Source organism: Somniosus microcephalus, chromosome 6 (assembly GCF_052327205.1).
Source record: "Somniosus microcephalus isolate GS21.2 chromosome 6, FLI_Smic_1.0, whole genome shotgun sequence".
NCBI classification, from domain to species: Eukaryota; Metazoa; Chordata; class Chondrichthyes; order Squaliformes; family Somniosidae; genus Somniosus; species Somniosus microcephalus.
Genome location: NC_140992.1, coordinates 62,308,055 through 62,335,580, shown reverse-complemented (window position 1 = coordinate 62,335,580; position 27,526 = coordinate 62,308,055). Strand labels below are relative to the sequence as shown.

The 27,526-nt window shown below is 40.1% G+C and overlaps 1 protein-coding gene across 4 annotated transcripts in view; it reads right to left on the bottom strand.

Moving 5' to 3' along the window:
- Positions 1-27,526, bottom strand: part of tbl1xr1a (TBL1X/Y related 1a) — a 223,259-nt gene that overhangs the window by 136,707 nt on the left and 59,026 nt on the right. For all 4 annotated transcript variants that reach the window (XM_085990291.1, XM_085990288.1, XM_085990287.1 and 1 more), the window contains exon 2: positions 13,954-14,033. The gene's annotated coding sequence lies outside the window, so the exon portion shown is untranslated. The remainder of the gene's footprint in view (positions 1-13,953; positions 14,034-27,526) is intronic.

Genomic DNA, 27,526 nt, shown 5'->3' with positions numbered 1-27,526 from the left:
TGAGACAGACTTTATACAAAGGAACAAAACTGTTTAAGCAATTAAATATAACTAGCCTAAATATCAAGATAGAGCTATGCTCAGTTGACTTGAGCTAGTTAGTAAAGTCCACTGGACAGTAAAGTAAACTAAATATGAATGAATTCAGTGCTACACAAATCAATTATTTTCACACTATAAACAATTAATATTGATACACAAATCCAGTAAAAAATACTTAACTTTGCATTTTAACATTTTGCAGCGAGATGTGCGAACATCAAGCTGAATAAATTCCAGCTCACTTACTCATGTATTCAGGTAGTATATGTCAACTGTGAATCTATTATATATTAAAAACTGCAAGTGGTTTCAATATTCTAATGGTATTGCATCTGCATGTGACAAGCGTAATGTTATGCCACCTAACATTATGTGACCGTCAATCAACTGAACTCAAAAGCTCGTTATGTCTCAATTGTAACTGTAGTGCTGAACATTTACCAAAGGATGGTGCTATAGTTGTGCATTCCTTGAGAATGTTGGACAGCTTGCCAAGAGTAAAGGCAATTCTATTGTACTCAGCTCATGCCGCACATGTTTTCATGTTCTCCTGCTTTCTCAGAGTACCATGGATTCCACTCCTGGGGCCCACTTTGCGTGCCAGTCCTTACTAGCAATATTGCCACTGCTCATCTGCCTCTTTCTCACCCCCCCCCCCAACCATTTGTGAAGTGATCAGTACGGCCGCTGGCTTGATTGCTCGCTCACTGGCCCGCCATCTAGTCTTCCACTACTGCGACTGTCACTCACTGCCACCCCACCCCTACCTCATAGCCCTGTGCTGACTAGAACGAAAAGCCGGTGCTGTATCTTCCTGTCCCTGCCGATCAAGCTTCATGATGGCCTCGATCTTCATTTAATTATCCCCAGAATAACCCAGATCTTTATTTTATTTTCCCATGAAGCCACAACTGTTATTTCATTAATTCACCCCTCTTTCCGCCCCCACGCATCCTACCCCCAAGCTATCCTAATCTTTCATTTATTTTGTTGACTGAAGCCTAGGCTTTGATGTGCGAGGGTCCTTTCAATTTATTAATGCCACATTTACCCAACCTATTTCATTATTTTCTGCCACTATTGCCGATTTTCTTTAAGTTGTTTATTTGGTACACAGAATCACAGAAACCCCACAGTGCAGATAGAGGCCATTTCGGCCCATCGAGCCTGCACCGACACATATCCCACCCGATCCCCGTAACCCCTACACCAACACATATCCCACCCTATCCCCGTAACCCCACGTATTTAATCCCCCTAACACGAAGGGTCAATTTATCATAGCCAATCAACCTAACCCGCACATCTTTGGACTGTGGGAGGAAACCGGAGCACCCGGAGGAAACCCACGCAAACACGGGGAGAATGTGCAAACTCCACACAGACAGTCGCCCGAGGCCGGATTCGAACCCGGGTCCCCGGCGCTGTGAGGCAACAGTGCTAACCACTATGCCACCGTGCTGCCCAGTTTCTCTCCATTCTTTAAGTCTGTTTTAAATTCACATTTAATTCATTTTTCTCTGTTCTATTTTTATTTTGAACTACCCTGCCCTTTTACCCACCCTGTCCCCATCATTGTCTCCCTTTTCTGATCACATCCTCTTCCCCCTCTCCTTTTCCCCTTTCTCCCCAACCGATCTGCCTGTGCTCTTCCCTCTCTGTTATCTTCGCCTACTCAATTTCTCTCCCCTCCTCTTCCCCTTCCTTCAACTTCTCCCCCTCGTCTTCCTCTACCCCTCACATATCCTTTTAACCTCCTCCCGATCTCTCCCGCTCTTCCCCAGCCAATTCATCCTCTCCCCATTCTATTCCCAATTTAAAAGCACCACGAATGTGTGGGCCATGTTTTCCTGTTCAGCATTTTTGCATGTTTGTATTATCTATTAAAAATGGTAGATGGGTCACATTATTCCATTTCAAAATGCACTGAAAACCCCCATGTCAAAACTGTCTTTGTGACATTGTCCCATTATATATTACTTGCAATGCCCGTTGGGTATGTAGTTGAAGCTGTGATAATGTTAAATCTTAGCATTTGGGTGTAACTAAAATTAGCTATCAACACCTTAACACCTAAATCAATTAGAAGACTGGATTAAAAAACCTGCTTGCATTTTTAAAAAATTGCATACAATTGCAGGCTCTGACCTTCAGGTGCCACTGTGGAGCAACCGAAGATTCTTCACCTCCAGAAGTGTCAGCCATATTGGTAAAGGCAGGAAAGGGCAAATTAAAAAAAATGTAAGGAGGAAATTGTACATTTAACTTTACATCTACTTAAACTGGTTATAACTGTACAAATATTTTCTCCACTATAATTCTGGGTTCCGCAATTTCCTACCTTGCCCTGTTAACTGGGCCTGGCTCAGATGAGGCTATTGCGGCCAGTATCATGTTCCCTTTCTCCCTTAGCTAGCTGTTTAGACCAGGCCTCTAGCCCCGATGCAGCTGGCCAGGGAGCTCTTTCTTCTCCCCCCACCACTACCACTGCACCCGCCCGCCCATCTCCCCACCCCCCTCCCCGCCCCCACCATGCCGCTGATAACTGCAGCAAGGCATCCATGCATAGAGTGGCGGCCTTTCTATTTTTATTACCGGAGCTAGAAGAGCAGAGACAAGAGTTGGGGCATTTCAATTTTTAATGCTGTGATTGTTGGTTGGGATGGGAGGGGGGCGAGGTGGAGTAGTTCGCCTTCCACTTCCTTGCCCCTCCTCCTGCCTTTGACCCTTTCCTCCCCCCCAACCCTCCCCTCGATGCCTTTGTGCTGTAAATTGGGCCCTTTAATCAGAGGAAAGCAAAGATCCTGAGAGCACAGGAGCTGTTCATCGACAAGGTCATTGGTTTGCAGTTTTTATGCTGTATTGATGAATGTGATCCCCAGAACACAGACACACAGAATTTGACTTATTCAGTCACCATGTTCATCAGATACACTCCACTTAGCAACATGCAAGACAAAAAAGGTCTTTGCAGCAAATGCATAATAGCCAACATATTTCAGTTTCCGATTCTGGAATATAAACCGAAACATTTTAAAGTTTAAAGGCAAATCTTACTGTCCCTTCAGATTATTTTTTTAAAATAATGCAATACAGTATTGATGTTTTTCAAAACAAAACTGATTGTCTCAAGAACTTAACTATATATTAGTTTTGAAACTTTTCAGAATCACTTTAATTTTGTACAAGGAAAAAAAGTCTCTAATTAGCCTTTAAAAAAAAAACAAAGATATAATTTGTTCAGTTTACTCCCTTGAGGGCCAGTGTTGATTAGAATTGCCTGACTGAAGAATCTTGCCTTGTTTCATACAAAAGTGCTACACCTCTGGTTTCTAAGGCATTGAAAGAGTACCTCAAATTTTCCAGAGCATCAGACAGTGATGGTACAATTAACAGTCTGCCCCCAAAGACTTAACTGTCACCATAATCCCTGCTTTGATCAGCTCTCACACCATGAATCGCAAGGACCTCCCTATGACAAGAACTAGGTCAAAGCCATTAGAGCTGGTAAGGTTTACATCAGTGAGTTAGGGGCTCGTCCAAAGAGAAACGCTGTTACTCTATAGTGGTCAGGATGTACTGCAAAATAGGCTTCAATCACATTGCAAGAAAAAAACTGTAGGCTATTGCAATAGTCTTTATATTAACAAAAACATTAAGATATTTAAAATGCAGTTATGCTGCAGATTTAGCATTGGTGAAAACGATTTCAAATTTGCATAGACACTAAACGATTGTTGTAGTATCAGGATCGGCTTGACTCTGGAATGAAGTGGACTGAGACGCCCTGGAGGGGATTGTCTCGCACCATTTTGTTTTGACACCACATGGACCATAAATCTGGTGTGGTGTCAAACCTGGTTTACAAAATCTCAGACCAGCAGCTGCATGTAAATATACCCTTAATAAAGTTCCATTATTGAGAGCTGGAATTTATCCTGCTTTTAAACATTTTTTAATATCGTCAACAAATAGCATTTGGGAAAAAAATTGTCAATTTCTAATTAGTAATACATTAAGGGCTAGATATTACACTCAGTCTAGCCCCAATTGAGGAAAAAGTATGCCATGAGAATGTATTGTTGAAAACAAACTACTCACAGCAAGTGATATACCACAAATGAAGTCACAAAGCAGCGGGTTTATACAAAAACAAGGTTTGATTTTACACTAGATAGCTAGGCGAGATATTCCTCATCCGCCAGGACATAGAATCTGTTCATCATATTAGCATCCATCAATGCCACTAGCACAGGCTTGCTCTAGGGAAAGAAGGAAATTTAGATTATAGGAGGACATGGATAGAATGGCAGGTATGTGAGTTGAAGGATGAGGTTTGGCTGCAGTTGTGCACAGTGATGCTGAAATAAATAGAAGTTATTCAAACATCAAGAGTAGTTTTACTATTGTAACACTTCCGCATATTCTCTCATAAAAGCACACTTTGCATACCAACCTCTTGCCTTTTTTTTGCCACTCTACAAACAGCAGCAAATCTAAAATTGAGTGAAAATGTAAATAATGTAGGAAAATCGCATATCTAACCACCTGAATCAAAACACCCTGTACTTCAGCTCAAGTTCTTCTAAGTAGATGTTGGTTACAAGCAAGCACTAGTATAAGTCTGAACATAAAACCAGCAGAGAGGAAATGATAAATAAAAGCTGCTTTTTTTATGCATAACTGATGGCCCCAGCCTTGGTCAGGTTAGCATGTCAGCCGTATACATATAATGCAAAGCTGCTAGTACTGATACTACTGAATTCCGGATTTCTTCTTTAAACCCCAAAAGAAGAAAGCATGCCAGACATCCCAAGGAAACCAATACTGAATCAGGGACGGGGACTCACCAAAATTAAAGTTAGCCAATTAATAGTAATGAAGAAAATAATGGCACTAAAGAGTGACAAATCCCCAGGACCAGATGGTTTTCATCCCAGGATTTTAAAGTAGGTGAGAACATTGCAAATGCCCTAACTATGATCTTCCAAAGTTCCTCAATTCAGGAACCCGTCCTTTAGATCGGAAAATTGCACATGTCACTCCGCTATTTAAGAAAGGTGAGAGGCAAACCAGGGAATTATGGACTAGTTAGCCAAACATCTGTTGTCAGCAAATTACTAGAGTCTATAATTAAGGATGAAGTAACTGAACACCGTGAAAATTTTCAGCTGATCAGAGAGCCAGCATGGATTTGTGAAAGGTAGGTCATGCCTGACAAACCGGATTGAATTTTTTGAAGAGGTGACTAAGTAGTGGACAGGGGGATGCCTATGAATGTTATTTATATGGACTTTCAGAAGGTATTTGACAAAGTCCTTCATTAGAGATTGTTAGCTAAAGTTGAACCTCATGAAATTGAGGGCAAATTATTGACCTGGTTAGCAGAGTAAGGATAATGGGCAAATATTCTAATTGGCAGGAACGACTTGTGTCCCACAGAGTTCTGTGTTGGGGCCTCAAATATTCACTGTATTTATCAATGACTTAGATGACGGGATAGAGAGCCACATATCCAAGTTTGCCGATGACACAAAGATAGGTAGCATTGTAAGCAGTGTAGATGGAAGCATAAAATTACAAAGAGATATTAATTGATTAAGTAAATCGGCAAAACTGTGGCAAATGGATTTCAATATAAGCAAGTGTGAGGTCATCCACTTTGAACCAAAAAGGATAGAACAGAGTACTTTCTAAATGGTGAAACGCTAGAAGCAGCGGAGGTCCAAAGAGACTTGGGAGCCCATGTCAGAGTCATAACGGCATAGAAGGAGGCCATTCGGCCCATCGAGTCCATGCCGGCTCTCTGTAGAGCAATCCAGTCAGTCCCATTCCCCTAGTCTATCCCCGTGAAGTTAGGAAACACTTCTACACACAAAGGGCGGTCGAAGTTTGAAACACTCTCCCGCAAACGGCAATTGATGCTGGGTCATTTGTTAATTTTAAATCCGAGATTGATAGATTTTTGTTACCCAAAGGTATTAAGGGATATGGGGCAACGGCAAGTATATGGAATTAGGTCACAGATCAGACATGATTTCATTGAATGGCGGAACAGGCTCGAGGGGATAAACGGCCTATAACCTGTGGACTCTGGAGTTGAAGCCAGCGGATACTTGCCCTTGCCATTATTGGCCTACATAGACCTTTCCATGACATCAAGGAAGACTCCAGCCAGAACGATAAATTGCAGATGCAGTTATTCCATGGTATAAATGAAGTGTGTTGGCAACAGAAGCTTGTGCAATAAATACCACCCAGTGAATTGCCTGGGATCCTAATAGATGTGGGGAATTACTTTGCTAATCAGCCAGGCTACATACTGCAACCTACATTGACCTTGTTTCCTCAAATTTCCTTGCTACAAAAAACAAAGTCATTTGCAAACACAAGCCCTATAATGCGGTTTACTTTGAGTTTAGACTACTAGGTCAACTACAGATCGCATTTTCACTTCCTTTTTCTCAAGACATGAATAATAAAACATAGCACTCATTCACAAAACAGCACTTCACTGCAGCTTAGAAAGTGCAATGTTTGATCAAACTGTTCAGACTGAGATACATTGGATTAATAAAAGGGAGAAAGAAAGTGCAGACAGGAGTACCTTCAATGTAACCACCCTCAATACAAATTTTTTATTTATTTTTTAAATCATGTAAATGCATCTCTTCTGTTCAGGACTGAAGGCTGATTTTATGATTCATTTCCACCATCATAGGGACCTATTTTTGCACTAAATTCACAAATAATTATCACACCCGAAACCTCCGTTTCTGCTCCGTCACTGCAATGTGAAAGCTGAGTTACTCACGGTTTGTGGGTTCAGTTTCCAGAAATCTGTGCAAACTTTCCAGGTAAATGCACAATAACAAATACTTTAAATATATAAAATAACGCCATTGGCAACATGACTCAGAATTGACACAATCGAATCGATTGGAAGATGGTTTACTTAGAACTTTTTTTTAAAACCTGCAGTGAGTTTTTAGTCTCTCTGAAGGAACTTTAGCAACTAATTCAAAATTAATCCTGGGCTTGATTTCATTCCAGTGAGTTATAAAAATGCTATTTTTGTTTATTGGTACAATTGGGTGAAAGATGTCTGAATTCCACGGTAGTACCGCCAGTCTCCCGGTGTAACTCTGGCGCAGACCCAGATACATCAGGTCCCTGCCGTTTCTGCGAGTTTCCTCAATAAAGAGCGGGAGAGCCTCTAGCCCAGTGGTGGGCAAAATACGGCCCGCCAGTTCATTCTATCCGGCTCACTGGACGGGACAGAAACAGAACACGAGCCGGAGCTCAAGCTGCATATTAGTCTGAGTCGAGTCATGGCTGCTCATCTCGATGAGTCTTTTACCGAAGAAAGAGACCGCTGCATCTTTCCTCTCCCAGTACCCAGAGTACGACGGCAATGGGGGGGGGTTCTCATCACCATCTTAGATATGGGAGTGGATCCCGGAGCACAAGGACTCGCAATTGGTGCGCAACCATGCGGCCGCGCACCTTAGAGGGAACATTGCTGTGCAACCCTCAACAGCTCAGCAAAACCTGTTAAGTCACCCTCCGACCCAAATAATTGCCTACCCCCATCATAGATGCTAGATGAAACCTAAAATGGTGGGTCTCTACAAGAGGAAATGCATCACAAACCCAATGTTATTTTCAATAAAGTGTTTTAAACAAGGTGCTACCTCTATATATTATTCCCCATTAATATTGTTAGAGGAGTTATACTAGGATCTGGCTTTTATGATGGAAAGTAGATATGAAAATAGCCCTCAGATTACCAGCCTGGCCAGAGAAACTCCTATCTCCATGGGTTTATAAGATTTTGACTCTCATCCTCAGAAGGCGAAATAGTTATATTAAAGTTATAAAGCTATTTAAACTGTATTAACACTAAGCTACAAAAATAACAATTTTACTAAAAATAAGCAGTGTTCATCAACCTCATGCTAGGAGGCTGCCACCCAAGGAAGGGCCTTTGTATAAATACATTAAAACTTTGGCAGGCTAAGCCAAGAAAAGCCCTTCTACTTATAAAGTATCCAATAAAACATGCCGCTGTTCGCTATTCAAAAATGTTAAAATGGAGCACATTTGAAGTGTGTGAAGCCACCTATCTTCAGTACACCATATGTAGCCCAATACGCTTTAAATGTCTATGACAAGAAGATGGATTTACAAAAAGATTTAAAACACCAGTTATTGCATGCCCGGTCACCACTTTCCCATTCTGATTCTTTTAACCTGAAATATTTTTTTCTATTTAATCTATACTATATTTGCTAACCTTTTCTCTCTTGAAAGAGTTGGTTTCAAGCTCCACATTTTTTTTGGCGGTCAGTCGATTTTGGAGGTGGCAGCAATTGCTTTTGGGGCTGGGGGGGGGGGTGGAGAAAGGGGGCTTTCACTGGCTTTGAATGCCAGTTTTATCCCATCAAACTCCAAAATGTGAAGATTGCATCTATGATGAAATATCAATCAGACCAATCTTTGATACATTTTTACGGTGTCAGCCAAGCTTCCCATTCTTGATTGCAATCCAGCGACCCCTGCTATAAATATGCACGTGGAGACATCAGAAGAGGGCAGGATCAGGCTTGGTTGTACAGGAAACTTTGTGCTATCTGGCACCGACGTGACCGAGCTGTTGCCGTCCCATCAAAACTGCCGGACAAACCAGCGCTAATGTTGAAACATAGAGATTTTGAGCTCCGTATCTGGCAACAAACCCTGTTGCTGCTTCTAAACAGTCGGCCGTACCTTGCAAGCGTCTCTGTAGCTTAGCAACCGCTTCAGCGAGACCTTGCAGAGCCTGACTGGTGAAAAAAAAAGCAACAAAAAGAAAAAAAACACTAACGAAACGGCTCCTGATTTTTGCCGGTGGCTCGAGTATTCCGGACAGTTAACCTCTGGATAAACCAAAGTTTCCTGTAATATCTTCCATGATAAATAACCTAAAACTAAATGCTAAGCCTCACACCCTAATTGTGGCCATTAGGGTGAAATATGGAGGACATCCAATGACTGTTGAAATATATCCCAGCAAGAGATCAACGCTTTTAAGGGGTTTTGCAGGGGGGGGGGGGGAAAAGAGGGAATATTTGCAACAAAAAATAAATATATTCACCAAGTATTTTGAGTGCATTTTGTCCCAAATTTGTAGTCAAGTACTGGAAATGTGGATAATGTGTGAACAAAAGTCAGAGTTAAAAAATGAATGAGTTTAATTGCAACAATACAAATCTCTTGTTGAGATCCAGCTCCTGATTTTGTTTTGTACATAAATACAGCATAATAGCTGAGCATTGTTGAATAATTGTGACATGAACAAATGTCTTACAAAATTGATAGATTTTGCACTCCCACACAAGACTGTAATGGTTTACCAACTAGTCATAGCGACAAAGATTCCACCACACTACTACAATAATTAGCGTCCAAATTGAAAAATAGGTTCTCTTATTAAATCTCTTCCTATTACTTGCTCTGAATAGTTGACAGTAGACACACTTCTATCCACTTTAGGAACATTTGTAACAATTGTCAATAGAGGAGCTTAGACTGTTTTGTAATTCACAGTGGATGACATATGGTAATATGTATACTATGAAACAATCTCTTAATGTTCTCAGGAAATCCACTTAGAAATTCACTGCACTTTTCCATTTTAGAGATAGTGTTTTGCTGAGCTGAAACAAGCATAATTAATAGCTTTCAGCTCAAATCAGAAACCAAAAACTAAATAATCACATCAGTGTCATACCTTCATAGTCTTGCACTCATTTCCTCAACTCCATAGGACTGCCAACGTTCTCTCCACCTTCAAAACCCTTTTCAAACATCTATTTGACCACACTTTCAGTCACTTCCCCTAACTACTGATCAGTATCTTTTCGATGGCAGAACACTCAGTTATCTCGGTCTTACTTTCTGGAACTTCTCCCCTAATCCCCTCCACCTTGCTACTTCTCTCCCATCTTTAAAAGCTATGCTTTCTGCCATCTCTCCTAACTATTGCTCAGTGCCAATTTCTCCTTTGAAGTGCCTTGTAACATTTTCTACATAGATGTGCTATATTAATGGATAACATTTTTGGGTCACTGCATTGACATGTGTGGATTGTGAAAACTATAATGATGTAGGGCATAACCTTAGATTTAAAATGAAGACATTCAGGGGTGATGTCAGGAAGCACTTCACACAAAGGGTAGTGAAAATCTGGAACACTCTCCCTCAGAAAGCTGTTGAGGCTAGGTCAATTGAAAGATTCAAAATTTAGACAGATAGATTTTTGTTTGGCATAGATTATTGCTAGGCATGGGGATTAAGAGATATGGAGCAACGGTGGGTAAATGGAATTCAGGTACACACCAGCCCTGAACTAATTGAATAACGGAACAGGCTCAAGGGGCTAAATGGTCTGCTCCAGTTCCTATGTGCTGTAAAGTAATAAAAAATTAAGAGTTCTGTTAGATCTGTTTTAAATAAAGATGGAAAGGAATAGTTATTTTCTAAAGTTAATTTTATATTACACTACTACACTTAGTGTCTTTGCAAATGAAAGTGGACATAAATATTGTATTGTATGCACAATGTATTCCGTAAACTCTGGAAGCATTATCTATTCATTAAAAAAGATTGTGTGCCTTTTGAGCAATCTTATCCAAAAGCTATTGTGTGGCCTTTCCAACCGAATGACATTTTTAAGCAGTCCCACTGCCTAGTGATATGATTATTCTAATCGCACTGCTTGCTACCAATCTCAAGCATATATACATTTCATAAAAGTTTAGAGGCAGTAATTATGAAAGGTATTTTCTGGGCATGTTCAACACATTTCATAGTTGTTACTTACCAAACCTCCTTAGCATATCAAGCCCAACATGCATCAGTCAACACTGTACATGGCTCAATGTCCTTTAACCTTGGTGTAATATGCTATTACCTATCTCCCCCTATTGCTATAGGTTGAGTGTCAGTTTTGTAATCATGGAAACAGAACTTACTCATACCACTAAGCTCCATGGCTGTAGTGATTATGGAGCAATTCTACACTTACTAAGGAACACAAGCAAATACTTGCAGCTGCCTGACTCTATGTCTGCGGGGGGAAACACTAAGTGGGTGGGATCTTGGTCTGGGTCATCCGTCACATTAGCAGAGCCTTGTCTTGCTTCAAATCATATATTTTTCCACATGAAATTCCAATATATTATGAATTTAAAATTGAACACTTAGCTCCTTTCTGAAAAGGACTCTTTTGCCTTTGTTTAGGGGGAAGAAGGATAACATGGAATCCCGTCTAGAGATAGCTATGGATTTTAGGAGGAAGCAGCCAGCCAGTTTCCTACAGTGGTGCCGAATGCATATACTTACAAGTTAATTGAATCAGCACTTCGCTCATACTTCAAGATGATGATGCTTGTATTACTGTACCAGTTTCAGGCTATCTGTTTGAGAACAGCCCAGCCAATTGAGATGCAAGTCATGTTTCAAAAGCAACCAACCTATCAGAAAACCGGAAGTCTGAGATCTATATGAATGGTAAAAATAGTAACACAATTGTCTGCCTATTGCAAAAGAACTGCTTTGATTGGAGATGTTGCCAGCCAGCTAACCTGCAATTCCCTTGCTTCAGCTTTGTGTTTCCACACTGTAATAATGAGACAAGACTCAGGGAGAAAAGTAGCCTATGTTGCGTTAATCAAATTCTATGTGAAAAGGTTTTGAATTAAAATTTCACACACTATTATTTTTTACAATTTAAAAAAAATTGTAAATCAAACATTTTGCTGATTATTTTTTCTGCTTCTATATTTGGTAATTATAAATCTTGCAAATAAATTTGACTACTGATGTTAGCTTGAATGATATTTTGATGATGCTTTCCTATTTTGAAGTTTACATGAATGCACAGTGGGCAGGCTATGCATTCTCCAGTGCAAAATATCACAGCAAAAAGGCAAATGTCGATCTTGTGAACATTACTCCCAAAGGCACACATAACTTAAGCTTCAAATCATGACCGATGCAGGCCTGCTTGTGAAAACTGTGCATTGCTGAGAACAGACAGTTGGGAGGACACTCAACCTATAGCAGTAGGGGGAAGATAGGTAATAGCATATTACACCAAGGTTAAAGGACATTGAGCCATGTACAATATTGACTGATGCATGTTGGGCTTGATATGCTAGGGAGGTTTGGTAAGTAACAACTATGAAATGTGTTGAACATGCTCAGAAAATACCTTTCATAATTACCCCCCATTATGGGATTTTGATGTGACTTACTATTTTTCCAACACAGTATAGCATCAAGAGCTGCTGTTTAGTTGCTCATATTAACTTTTACTTCTGGCTAATTACTTTGTTGCACGGAAGTAAATGAAGTGCTTAGTGCCAGAGTGTTTGGAATAGCATTTGCAACTGTTAAGTGCAGTGTACACGTGCCACGTGGAAGATCTGTGGGACAACAGGCAACTCAAAGATTTAAAGCATCCAAAACCTTCAAATCCAAATACTTCTACTTTGTATTAAATTACACTAAAGCATAACTGTTTGTGCTCCAAAAATTTCAGTACTCCCACAATTGTATTGCTGTTGTGCATAGGCATTATCACAATGCAAAATATTACCAATAATCAAGAAAGATACACACAAGTTCCAAGTTCTCTGATCTATCTATTAAAAATCTAATTTCTGCACACACTTCCCGCTTACAAAACCTTGCTTTCTGTTGTCAACTTTTCCCATTATAAATATTCCACGTTTAGAATGAAAGCTGCCTCTGTAAACTTGCTGCACTGTAATTACACCCTTCTGCCAGTAGAAGCATTGCAGAGCCTCAGTTCTGCATCTTTTAGTTCTTCAACCTGTACTACACAGAAACTCCCTTGGTCCAACCAATTCTAGTTCTCTGCTGCCCAAATTGCTCAGTTTTGTTATTTAACAATAAATATAAAATCGAAGTATTATTTAAAATTAATGTAAAGTGGAGACTGAATTCCATCTCTAATTCAGGTAGCTGAAGACTACACTTGGTTGTGATTTCTTGTGTGCAACGCCACAGAAGATTGACTAGTAAAGTAATAAAATTGAAATGCAATAACAGAGTACTGTGTTTTTCAAGCTCATCTGGCTATTATGTAGTTCACTCTAAAATGTAGGCGTCTTCAAACTTCGTCAATAACCACTGACACTATTTCTTAATGTTTCAAAGTTAGAATTTAAAAAACAGTTTCTTTTCATACTTGGCTTCTTACAAGAATGCACTGATGATCCAATTTTCCCCAGTGTGGCTATATTTTTGAAAGCAGTTACTATTTAAAAACAAGAGTTGACATACCAAAAAAATTACTCAAGGCATGTTCTGTTAACCAGCATTTTAATAAATTATTTTTAAACCCATCCAGCAAAACTTTTGGTCACAACAAAAAGTCAACGCTGTTATTTCATATGCATTAATTAAAGTAGTTGATCCTTATTACGTACCTCAAATAGTTAAATACTCAAGACTCTGTCACCAAGAGAGGTGGTTGGTTAATGGTTGTAAAAAACACAATATTTATGACTTATTCCTTATAGGGTTTCACGCCAGCCTTTTAAAAAACATATTAAAGCAAAGATAATTTTATTACATTTTTAATGGGAAATCTGCAATCCTAAATTAAAAAAAGACAGACACTCTGGGCTCCAGCTTCAGATTTTGGTTAATTCTTTTAATCTGGGCATTTTTTCATACTGGACACCCCAATCAAATTAGGGTCAACAAACCACCAGCGCTTGGCTTCAAAACCATGATACTACAGGTCTTTAAATTAGTGCTCACGTGTTCGCAATTATCACTTTATGGTGTACTATTACAGTAGCTATTGTAAGGAAGTTATGCAAAATATCAACTTACTAGCTTCAATTGCTGACAGTGCAAAATCTCAGGTCCAGCAAAGGGTGCAATGATGTCAGTATTCCAAAATTTTGCAGTACCTGTATAAAGATAAAAGAATTTTATAAATATGACTTAATCTAAAAATAATAAACTTTTACCTTAACTTTGGATCTCTGTAACAGGGCTACTATTTAATACAGGGCACAAAAATGCTCTACCCCCATTACCCCAAAAAGGTGCAATAGAATGAATTTCAGCCACCGAATTGCTTACAGCACTACCAGTGCCCATGGCATTGTACCTCAGAGTCAGCATCTTGACGATGGGAGAAAATTGAGGAAGGAAAAACTGAGGGGCGGGAAGTCAAGACCTTTTGACAGATGAAATATCAGTATTTGACAGCTGTTTGAAGCGGTCAAACACTGACAAGTTAATTCCTTTCTCTCGGGATGATTTAGAGATCTCTCCGGAACAGAAAGCTGAATGCTGCAATTTTTGACAGATCGCGGCCATTCTGCTTTCTGTGCCGGTGAGATGAGGGACTCCCTAGACCTGAAGGAAGGCTGTAAAAGGTAAGTAAAACTTCTTTAAACACACTTACCTCTGCACTCATGCACCCATCACTCACCTGAACACCGGACATCTCGACCCCTCCAAGCCCTTCAGCCCGCCTCGCTAACTTGGCGTGGTTCGGAGCTGTTGGGAATCCCACACTTCAAGAATGAAAATAGGGATTAGGCTAAAAACTGCCTGTTAACTACTTGTTAACAGGCAGTTAATTGGCACTAATCCCCTTCCCGCCTCGGGTCGGGTACCTGCCTCCTTTGAAACTGGCATGGAGGCGGGTTGGGTTCGTGCCCCCCCCCCCCCCCACCCGATTTCGGGATTTTAACCCCCCACGCGCCTCTAATCCCACCTCCACGGCCCAATGAAAATCCTGCCCTATGTGTACATTTTAACAGCAATACAAAATGCATCCTGTAATTAATGGTGGAAAACAATTTTATTCTAATTAAAACATATGAATTAAAGCTAATTATTGTACTTCTGTTAATATATTTTTCAAGCTTAAAATAGGGATAGGAGGGCACAAAAAATAATTTTTTATATTTGTATTACTAATTCAAAAACCTACTGGTTCAAACCAATATAAAGATAAGTTAACAGATAAGTACTTAATTCTGTTGGATGAGGGAGAAACATGGCAATACCATTTCTGGAAGTGTAAGATATTGCAAGAGGGATAGCATACATTGCAGGGCTTTCCTACAGCCGATCCCACACGGAAATCCAGGTCACAAGAAACTTTTGCCCATAATTCTCGATAGTAGAAATCTATTTAGCAGGCTCATATTTGTTTTTAATAACTGATGCCTATGAAATTTGATATCAACCTCTCAAGCCCTACATGCAACACAGAACTGTTTCTTTACAAATCAAATGTGCAATTCAACCTTTTTTTATTAAGCAGTTGAAAATCATATCTATATTAAAGATCTTACATCTGCATGTAGTTCCTTTCTCTGCTACTTCCCGATATCATTTTTGTTGCAGTTTGTTAGCTTTTTCCATTATAAATTTCTATATTCACATTTACAATGGAAACACCTGTGTAAACTTGTGACTCAATCTGCAATCTTGCCACTGGATTCCAACAATTCTCTCAAAATGCTTTCTGAAAAATAAATTCACTGCCATTCTTTTCCTCAGTAACTGAAATTTGTATCGTCCAAAATAAGGGTTAAGCCAAAAAAAATTATAAAATTAAATATGTATCTATTTTACAACAAGATGATTACATTTATAGTGACACCACAAGTCCCAGCCTGAATGGAGATGATTGGATAATTCTCCCATGAATCAGGCCTGGAAATAAGTAACTGGGATCGATTTTACATTTTGCTGGAGAAATAATCCTGCTGTACTCGGGAGTCTCAGTTTACTGTAGTTTCGGTCATGAGTTCGGAGACTCTAAATTAAAACAAAATGGCCCATCCCACCTCCAACTCCTTGATTAACACAGTGGTGTGGCAGAGCCATCAAGAGACATTGAATAAACTGTAATAATTCCTTTAGACACCCAGTGGTGCAGTTGTGAACTGCACCTTTAAGCTGTGTGCAGCTTCTGGTATTTTCACGTCATGACGTCATGACGCCGATCACGTGACCCCCAGTTGGCACGGAAAACGTGATGACGTCATGACGTCAGTTGGCAGTTGGCAATGGCAGTTGGGAAAAGAGCTTGCTGAGAAAGGCTGTGAGGAGACACAGACCTGCTGACCTCTGTTCCTGTAAGTTAAAAGTTAAAGTATTGAGTTCATTAAAGTTTGATTAATTCTTTTCACTGCGTTGGACTTCGTTTTTTGGATAGGAACTCCCGTTCCTACAGTGGTGTCAATATTCACTCCATTAAATTTATCCATTGAATTGCCTTTTAATGCCTTCATTAAAAGGTTTTTCTTCAAGACAGTGACCTCTCCCAAAAGCCTAGGCTTGGACTTGATATGCTTGCCAAAATCTGTGACACTATGGACTGAATTTAGATTGTGCTATCTGAAATGTGCAATGTGTCTAATTTCCCAGGATACATCAGTACTATACAGCTCATTATATTGAGGATTTTTTTCTTTAGCTTCTAACAATTTTTTTTAATTTGAGGAAAAATTTCAAAATTCACATTTCTGTTTTAAAAAGAGAGCGTTTGCACATGAATGGGAGTGGGTGCGAGGGTTGGGGCGGGGAGAAAATTGTAGCTCCATGTAATGTTACATGGACGGGCAAATGGGAGTTTTCGGAGCAAATGAAAGGTTACTGTTGCATGAGTGGCAGTAAAGCAAGGTGGAGAGGAAGATAATGGCAGTTGAGCAGATAGTTCAAAGGGAAACAGTAGCAGTAGTGATGGCAATGAGGGTGCAGTTGGATGGAGAATGTCCACAGAGATGATGAAACGGAAGGGGTGTATGCGAGGGGTGAAGAGAAGCATGAGCAATTGGGGAAAGGAATGGGAAGGGCCACATGTTCCCTGTCCCAAATGAAGTCTGCCGCTGTTAAGGGCTCCTTTGCCTGCTGCACCACCGACGCTAAAGTAGAGGCAAAGAGTTCAGCAAAGCGAAGCAGAAGAGAGACACAAATGAAGAAGGAAACACCAACACAGAGACAACAGAGATAGGTAAGAGACTATATTTTATGACTTACCATGTACAGATTGACTAGTATATTAAAAATATTATCCCAGCGTGCACTCCGTGCCAACGCTTCCCATAAATATTCCCATGTCCATGTTTATAATGGAAACTGTCGATGTTAACTTGTCACACTGTAATTACACCCTCTCACTAGTGGAGACTGCAGCACCGCCACAAGTGTACACGGGCTGTTTCTGTTGCAAATGTGGACATAGGAAATTAGAACAGATATATAAAAAGGACAATGTGGAGGAGCCACAAGAGACTCAGTGTACTTTAGTATAATCCCCTTAATTGTATTATAGTGCAGCCGGGGACTGCACCTTGAAACTGATTGTTACCTTTACAGTGTGTGTTTGCCTTTATCCTGCGTGGTGACGTCATGACGCTGATCACGTGACCGCCAGTGGCGCGAAGAACGTGGGGACGTCATGACGTCAGCTTGGAGAACTTTCCAGCAGTCTTCGACTACCTGGCATCTTGAACGAACGTGTTTTGATTTCCTCCTTGTAACATCCAGCAAACTTCGCTGTTATTAAATTCCAGTCTTTTAATCCATCGAGTTGAGCTGAATTATTTAGTTAGGAACCTCCGTTCCTACAACAAAATGTTTGCCTTTAAAATGGCGACTGAATCACATCTGCTTGCACTGATCAATCATCCTCCACCCTCTAACCAGACTTCCCCTGAAGGCTACACTTAGTCTTGACACATCCCGTGCAATGCCACAGGAGATCAATTCATAGAAAATTTAAAATATTCTTTCTTCCTCCCGTCGCATTAGCTAAAAAATAAAGCGGTGAGTTTCTTATACTGTAAAAGTAATTTCGCTTTCTATTTATTTTCCGAGCTCTGAACACACCTACCACTTGGGACTCAAACTTGGCATAAGGTCAGCTATGGGGCTCAGCAGCAAGCAGCTCCAGAGAGCTGTGCAGTGAATAAAACATCCCTTTCAACACTCTAGATGCCAAAGACTTGAAAATTGCACATATAATATTCACTATGCTTGCATTTATACTGCCACTTTTGCATTGATGCAAAGTGGTTTTGAGTGCCTATCAAAGGAAAGGTGAAACTACTGACTGCACTAAAACCCTTTGGCGCGAGGCCCTCTCCAGGAGGCCAGCTCAACAAGTTGAGTCCCCAATGAAACTCCAGCCTGTGATCCCCTCACAGCTACACACACACACACATACACACACACACAGGGTTTTCACAAAACTGGCTTTTAAACATTACCTCCAATTTAAGGCCATTTAATTGCAACACAGCAGTGTTTACATTCTGGGATTATTAAGACTTGAGGATGTTGCAATAAAAGGTTGCTGAGTTTACACCTCAAAATTATAGTCACACATTAAAAGTCTAAGTTTCTATTGATACAAACAGTTATAGCATTTTTGGAAAAGTGTCAAAAGTGAATTTGAAGTTTGCAGTGCAGTTTATATCCAGATAGGTCCACAGTAACAATGTAAATGGATTATCAGATACATGACATTGTAAACTTACAGTACTAGGCACCTTCTCACATGGGGAAAATACTGATCAAATTCAATTTACATACTAAACAAAGTCCTCTTAAAGCCAGTAAGTTTTGCAGTCAAAATCAAATCAGAAATAACAAATCCCTCCATGGTCTCGCCCCTCCCCACTTCTAATCTGCTCCAGCCCCACATCACCACCACCTTCCCCCCCCCCCCCCCAGATATATACGCTCCTCTAATTCTGCTCTTTTGAGCATCCCTGATTATAAATTGCTCAACCATTGGTGGCCGTGCCTTCTGTTGCCTAGGCCCTAAGCTCTGGAATTCCCTCCCCAAACCTCTCTTTCCTCCTTTAAGACGCTCCTTAAAACCTACCTCCTTCACCTGCCCTAATTTCTTCTTATGTGGCTCAGTGACAACATTTTGGTCTTATATACTCCTGTGAAGAGCCTTGGGACGTTTTACTACTTTAAAGGTGCTATATAAATACAAGCTGTTGTTGTTGAATTTATATACTCTCCAGAATAAATTCCAAATAGGTACCTTTCAAGAACCTCATTATTGTACGACAGGACTCACTTCCCATTTGAGCAATTTAAATGAAAGAGAGACAAGTTTTAAAATATTTTGGAAACGTGCCTCTGCAAAGTGATAAAATTTAGAATAATCTACAAGGTAAAGTAGTGGATACAAATACTTAGGACATTTAAAATCCAGTCAGATGCCAGACCGGGGCGAGTTGAATTACTGGAGAATCAAGCTTTCATTGGCCTTTTCTCATCCTTGTCTTATGTTCTTATTCTCCAAATCATTACTAATCCAAAATCTTTAGCCTTTCATTCTGTTGGCTTGACAAGATTTCTACACTACATCCCAAGAATGAAGTATTATAAATCATCACACTACTTTATAATCTGCAAATTTTTATTTTGGACTGACAGCAACTTTATCAAATAAAAGAAAAATTGAAAAAGGATAAAAGTTGTACACCAACAGTATCGACAAGTTTATTCTGCAGAAATCCTTCTGACCTACATTGAGCTACAAATAATCAGGAATCCGAAGGTAATACACACTCCCTTATAGTTGCTATGACAGTAGTAGAGCAATGAACTATTTACAAGCCACCAGACAAAATTTAATGCATACGAGGAACTTCAGGAAGTAGAATCACAATGCAAAGAAAGTCATCTAAGCAGACATAAATAGTCATAATATTTCATTACCAAATACGGAACAAAAATAGCACATTTTTGTTTTCCAAACAGCAAAATACTTGCGTTAGCAAGCTATCAACAAATCCAAAATGATCAAATCAGTTGATCAATTGTTTCACAACTAAAGGCAGCACTTTTTATTGAGACCAACATGCAGTTCATTTACCCACAGTGTGCAGATCAATACTCAGTAGGATCAAAGTTTTATTACTGTATTTATTTTCACATTTAAATATTTTCTATTTTCACAAGAGGCTCAGCTTCCAAAAATATTAATGTGAAACTACCCAGCTACTTGAAGTACACCAGGAAATGATGATTGATAATTTTACATTTACTGCAGAAATATGCAACTCCCATCTCTGAAATTATACAGTGCCACAAGATTACATTAAACAACTTTTGTGAAGTGGTAAATAAGAGTCACGTTTGCCCTCAGAAAATTGTACTAAAGTACTTGAAAGAGTAAATAAAACAGGCTATAGTGCTACCTGCTGCCCTAAAAACTTATGGTGAAAAAAGATCACATACATGCTGTGCACTTGCACTCCACCCATAGTATGGCATCCATGTTACGTGGATGGCAGTGTCATACAAGTTTAATTTTAGAGCATGGCAAGAGTAGCTTGATAAATATATTTGGATGGTTCAACCAAGGCCAGCATGGCTTCTTACCTTACCATTCAAACATGAATTAGTTAGGAACAAAGCGCTTCATGTGTAGTTCTCAAAATTTTTAATTCAGCTGCTATTAATAAAAAAGTTTGATTCCTACTTTTAAGAAAAAAATTCTAAAACCCCTCCGCACCATCATTTTGTTTTTTTAAAACCATTTTTGGGTTCAAAGGCTTCTATGTTAGGAATAGCATGGATCAGATATCCAATAAAGCCGATACAGAAAATAAACAACAGAAAAATGCAACATTGTAGCATATTCCTGACAATCTTCTACATCCTTTCCCAAACAAACATATTCAAAAATCAGCAGTTGGTGCTGGAAAGTAGCCAATTGTTAACACACACAGCTTCACTACTCAATGTGCATATAATGTTTATACATATCAGTATTGTAGAGTTGGATCTTTTATTAATGACTTATTCTGAACACAAATCAAAAGAAAAACATGCCAAATTTCAAATTTGGAACAATTAAAAAGATTCTTCCCCTCCACCCCCAGACTCTTTCTCCCTCTTCTCTGAAACTACTGAATCTTGCTGAGGCATTGTTCCATAGGCATAAGCAGCCTTCCAAAACAAAGGGAGCAGGGGGAGGGGGATTTATGGAGACAGTTGGCAGTGAAGAAAAACCACCTTGTGGGTAGATTTGCTCTTCAAAATGTTTCTGGAGTAGCAAATGGGTTTTTGCAGAAAAGCGTGAGGTCCAGCTAAAAAACAGCTAAACTGGTTTTGTGTCAGATATACTTAAATTGTGGTCCTTGGATTTGAGGGAACAAAGATGGGGGTCATACCGGGACGAACAACCAGGATGGGAAAGAATAATGGTTTTGCTGGGTCAAGAGCATCAATGGTGGAGGTGAGGGTGCAGTTGAGCAGATCGACAGCTGAAGAAGTATTGTGGCGAATGCAAGGCCAAAGGCTAGACATTTGGAAGTTTGAAAGTGCAGTTGTAAGTAACTTGGGCAAGAGACTGTTTTCCATGGGGCAGAGACAGAAAAAAGTGGGATTGGAAGGGGGTAGTGGGTAGGGTGTGCGTGTGTGTGATACAAGAAACTGATTGGAGACTTGTCTGCGATTGAGACCATGGGGGTAGAGAGACCACAGGAGATAGCGTGGCCTAGGGGATGGCCGTGACTATTAGTAGGAGAGTTTATATGGGGGGAGAAATTTAGGGAGTACAGGATGCCAGTGAAATCAGAGGGAGGGCAAAATGAGTTGAGATGGACATTGAAAATACTGAGGATGAGGAGTCATTCAGTGCAGAGGCTGAAGGAGGAAAGGAGAGAGGATATCTTTGGGAGAAACTCTAGATGGGGTAGGGGTAGAGAGTGAGGATGAGGATGTTAAAAGAGAGGCAAAAGGGGTGGAACAAGGTGAGGCGCTCAAAAGGAGGGAAAAGTGCCAGGGAGTCATTTTCAACTTGCTGTCCAGGCGGAAAACTGATGTTACAGATAGGTTGTCCATTAAAAAACAGCCCTTCCATTGACTTGAATGAAAATCAGGCCGTTTCTATAACTGGTGACTGATCTACAACACCAATGTTAAGCCTAGGCAGCAAATTGTTTCTTCCGTTAAAATAATGTTCCCTTATCTCTCTTCCTCATTCTATAAACATATTTTTATCTTTCAAACATAAAAATACAAAAAGAAAAAAGAACTTAAAAGAAAATCAAAGGGATCCAGTGGAGGTTTCTGACAGTGTTCAAACAAGCTGCACTACGATATGGTAGGGAACATGCTCACAGGCCACAATCCCATGTCAACTTCCTAATATTAGCACAGCAGTCATCACGAGTATTAGGTGCAGACCAAGTGCTTGCCCAGAAAGAGGGAAAATTACCACGGTTGCTGTTATGCATCTCATAACAGACAGTTAAAGTAACAAAGGTGCAGAGAGAAATTCATAAGATCAGGCCACCTGTTGGTCCTTTCGGTCAGAAACAAAGATATTTCTGTTTATACAGAAAGTAATAGGGGTAATTTTATGAGTCCCCTTTGCCAGCAGGATGTGCTTTGCTCGCCAGAAGTGCACATCTGTCAAAAGATTGTGTGCATCACATGCCAGTCCGCGAGGATGCATGCCAGCAGTGCAGGCACATAAAATTATCCCACAGTCAAGAGGGACAGTCTTTTCAACTTCTAAAGGACACTCAAGACAATGAAGTTCTTCATTGCTCACATTTATTTTTAATGTAATTTAGTATAAAATTGGCACCAGATGTGAACCATGACTTCAACTGTAAAACGGTGATGTCAAATAGCAACACCGCAGATGTCAGTTTGATAGCATTATAATGGCATAAACACAGTACAGTATGAAGCATAACCACTTGCATAAATATACTGTACTAGGATTCCTACAAATGCACAAAATGTAAACATCTTGCAAACTCCCTACTTTGCTCGGAGCTGCCCTGCTTGGAAAAGTCAGGCAAATTTAACAGAGAACAAAAATATTAACAGCCCGTTAAGAGACATTTGCAAGAAGAAATCCCCAAAAAAGGAATTCCAGGCTACATCAACTGTAGAACAGAAATAGTACGTTAAATCTCACAAAGACAAATTTTGATTAATCGTAACAGAGGAGACCCATGATGGTAACCAAGTTACCAGTTGCATCGGAGTGTCAATAAAAGACCAGATCCAAATTCCAATCCAACCTAAAGTGGCAGCCCAGCAGTTAAAAGCCCAGCAAAAGGGAGGCCTGACTCAAATGGCTTTGCAATGGATTAGCAAATGGTTGTTTGGTAGACGAGTGGTAGTGCATGGACAGCTACCTTGTAGAGTAGCACACGATTCAGTGTTGGACCACTGTTGGGTATAATTTTTATAAATGATTTGGAGGAAAGAACTGAGTCCAAAATGTCTGAATTTTCAAACAATACCAAATTGGGAGCAGGGGCAAATGATTAATGCGCACAAATTCAAAAGGATCTCGACAAGCTCAGTGGGTGGAGAAATGGCAGATACAATTTAATACAGGGAAATGTACGGTTAATGATTTGGCAAATGGAAGGTTAATGTGGATTATGTGCTGAATGGAAATTTACTCGAGGATAGAAATCATGGCATTTGGTGGACAGGTCATTAACACCATCAGCACAATGTCCTTAGGCTGTTAAAACAACAAACAGAACGTTAAGATGCATAGCAAGAGGTAGAACATGTAAATCAAGAGAGGTCATTTTAAAAACTATATTTGGCCCTGTGAGGTGAAAACACATCTGGAGTACTGCATGCAGTTTTGGTGTTCTTATTTCAAAAAGGATATTTAGTTATTAGAGGCAGTACAGAGAAGGGTTACACGGTTGATCCCAGAACGTAAGGGAATGATGTTTAAGGAACGATAAAATACCCTGCGTTTTTTCCTCTCTTGAAATTAGAAGATTTGAAAGGGATAGAGTATTTAAAATTATGAAGGGTTTGGACAAATTGGATCCATAAGCTTTTCTGTTGTGTACAGAATTTAAGCACGAGGGGTCATATTTGTTCTCAGCAGTAGTGAGGGGAATGAGGAAGAGGAGTCAGACAGTTGCCACTCAGACTCCACATATAGCAACCCTTCCACCATTCTCAGGGCTGGCAGACATAGTGTGCACATTTTTTTTTAAGCATTCCTGTTTTAATTTCGGACTTGCAGCTGCTGATTTTTTCCCCTCTACTCTCCATTTTTCTGCCTTTTTCCTTGTGTGACCATTACATTTTCACCATCTTAGCTATTTTCTTAATGTAGTTCCATTACCTGACTAACATGATCTTTTATGTAATTAACATTTTCCTGCTTTTCTGTTGGGCACGTTTCAGGTCAATCAACCCTCTCTCTAATTTCAGTATCCGTTATTCCTCTTCTCCCGGTTCTCTTTTCTCAACCCTAAAAGGCTTGCGGACCTCACCCAAACTTAAATGTGTCTTTCCTCTTTACAGATGCGGATATTTCCAAAACTTTGTTTGTGTCCTTTGGAAAAACATGGCCCATGTCAGTCCATTTTGTAGATAATGAGGATAAATACTTTGGTCTCTACTGTACTAATAATAGAAGGGGAGACAAAAATATACATACACCACTGCAAACGCTCAAAAATGACATTCTTCCAAGCTAGTTTATAAAAACCAAACCCAGGCAGCAAAACTCAATACCTAGTTGAATCTGATTATAGTGTTACAACTGTACCCAAGATTACTACTGTATTTGGTATCGCATTTCCTTAATGATCTTTCTTACATGAAAGAGATAAGGATCTGAACAATATTACTGTAACAAACTTAGTGAGCCTCTAAATGTAATGTACAACATTTGAGAAATGCACCAAGCAATATCCCTTCTGAAAGCCAGAGATGAAAATGCTCAGTAGCACACAATGTCACATGAATTTTTTTTTAATTCATCCTCAGGATGTGGGTAATGCTGGCGTTTATTGCTCATCCCTAGTTGTCCTCAGAGTTGATGGCGAGCCTTCTCATTAAACCACTGCAGTTCATGTGGTGAAGGTGCTCCCACAATGCGGTTAGTTATGGAGTTCCATAATTTTGACGCAGCAATGAAGGAACGGCGGTATATGTCCAAATCAGGATGGAGAGAGACTTGGAGGCGATGGTGTTCCCATGCACCTGCTGCCCTTGTCCTTCTAAGTGGTGGAGGTCACAGATTTGAGAGGTGCTGTTGAAGAAGCCTTGGCGAGTTGCTACAGTTCATCCTCGAAGGCCTGCAAAGGAGCGCAATTAGCAGAAACTCCCAATGGTGATTAATTCACCCTGGGTATGTGGCCAGTTTTGTGCGTGGGGCCTGCTTCTAGTGCAATGTTTTTAAAACTAGCACAAAAGATCGTGGAAACGCTAGTTGCGCTGAACTCAATTTGCATTTAAAATTCCAATCTTTTGCAGCAGTTATGCCGATATCGGGGGAATTGCGACGAAAAACTCAGCGCAATCCAGCGGAAACGCCAGGCCCTTGCGTGTTGTTGCAGCTGCACTCATCCAGGCAAGTGGCGAGTATTCCATCACTTTTGACTTGTGTCTTGTGGATGGGGGAGGGGCTTTGGGGAAGTCACAAGGTGAGCCAATCGCAGCAGAATACCCAGTCTCTGACGTGCTCCAGTAGCCACTGTATTTATGTGGCTGGTCCAGTTGAGTTTCTGGTAAATGGTGACCTCCAGGATGTTGATGGTGGGGGGCTTGACAAGGTAATGCCATTGAACATCAAAGGGAGGTGGTTAGGCTCTTCATTGTTGCGAGATGTTTTTTGCTTGGCACTTTGAATGTATGCCTCCACTTACCCTGCACAAATCTTTCTCGTCTCCATCTCCTCAACCACTTTAGCCAGATTGGCTCCACTGGTCTTATTCTTCCCAGTTGTGATGGAAATAAGCACCTCACTCCTGGTACAATGTCAATACCTACAGGCTAACAACATTTTAGGCAAGGTTACCAAAAAAAGTCTTGTCATTGGTTTTTGTTACCAAACAGAATAATTTTTTTTGGTATCAAAAGCCAATGTCATTACTATTGACTTCCCAATATCACTAGTAGGGAGACATAAAGGACCAACAGGCACAAGTCACTTTCCCCTTGCTGGGAAAATAGCTACTATTCCAAAGAATGTTTTCCCCTTAAAATTCAAGCAGTTAGCTTCCCAGAGACTTCTTTGGGGAACAAAGTCAAAGACACACTAGAAACGTACAACTCACCCATTTATTTCCACAACACTGCTCTTAAAGCAAAGTACAAAGTCAGACACATACATCTATGTGTGTTAAAGGAAAGGAATAGAAAATAGCAAAGTCGGAAATCACTTTTTTATTCGCTAAATGCAGAAGACTCCAAGGATTAGAAAAATGGCAATTACAACTTTTTTTAAAATAAAAAAGGACAATATACATGCATGGAAACATACAACAGTCAGTTTAACATCAGTTGAAAGGAAAAAAGCTTTGCAAGAACTTTAAAGGCTCTTGATAGGGGACAAATGAAAAATCACAGCTTGATAAAGAATAGGCAAAGATTCGGAAAAGGGTGGTCATGCTCAAAATAACTTGGGACTTCTGAAGATGCTAATACCATAGTAGATAAGGGGAACAGAGTAGATGTAATACAATTAATATTCAAAAACTTTTGGCAAGAATATACATTAGTGTTTAATGATCAGAGTCAAAATACAGGAAACTTTGTGCTATCCGGCACCCACGGGACCGAGCTGCTGCCGTTGCCTCAAAACTGCCGTACTCTCCAGTTAATGTTGAGAGATACGGAGATTCTTATCTCCGTATTTGACAACAAACACTGTTGCTTAGCAACAGCTTCTAAACACTCGGGTGTGGCCCTAAAGCTCTGTAGCTGAAGCTGTTGCTATAGCTACAGACCTTGCACAGCTTGACTGTTCAAACAAAGCAACAACAAAAAATAATAAAAAACGGCTGCTGATTTTTGCCGGTGGCTCCAGATTGCCGGATAGCTCACCTCCGGATAGCACAAAGTTTCCTGTATATGGGAGATGGGATAGTGCTGGACAGAAAATTGGCTCAAAGAGAGAGGGTAGCCGTAAATGGAAACTTTTCAAGTTGGCAACAAGGCACAGCATCAGGTGACGGTCATCAGTGCGCTTGATCAAAATTGTTGGGACAACCAGAAAGGGTTATGAATAAGGTACCCCAGGGATAGGTCTTGGGATCCTGTATGCTTGCAGGGAACACTGAACTAGAATAAATAGTAGCAAAATTACAACCAGATTCAGTAAGATTTAGACCTTTCAGATCCCAAATAAAATTCAATGCAACAACAATGTAACACTGATTCAACTAGGTAAATAATTAGTATGGGATCATCAACCAAATCAGGGAGTACAGCTGCACTGCCATGTTCACACCACCGGCTCGTGACTTGTAGATCTTACAAAGCCAGATTTGCTAAGACCAACAGCTGGGAACCCCAAATAAGAAAATGGGTCTTCCCAGCCACTAGCCTTAGCAAATCCAGCATGTTTGCTTTAGTGTTGTCAGCATCTGGTTGAGATCCCATCATCAGGAGTCAG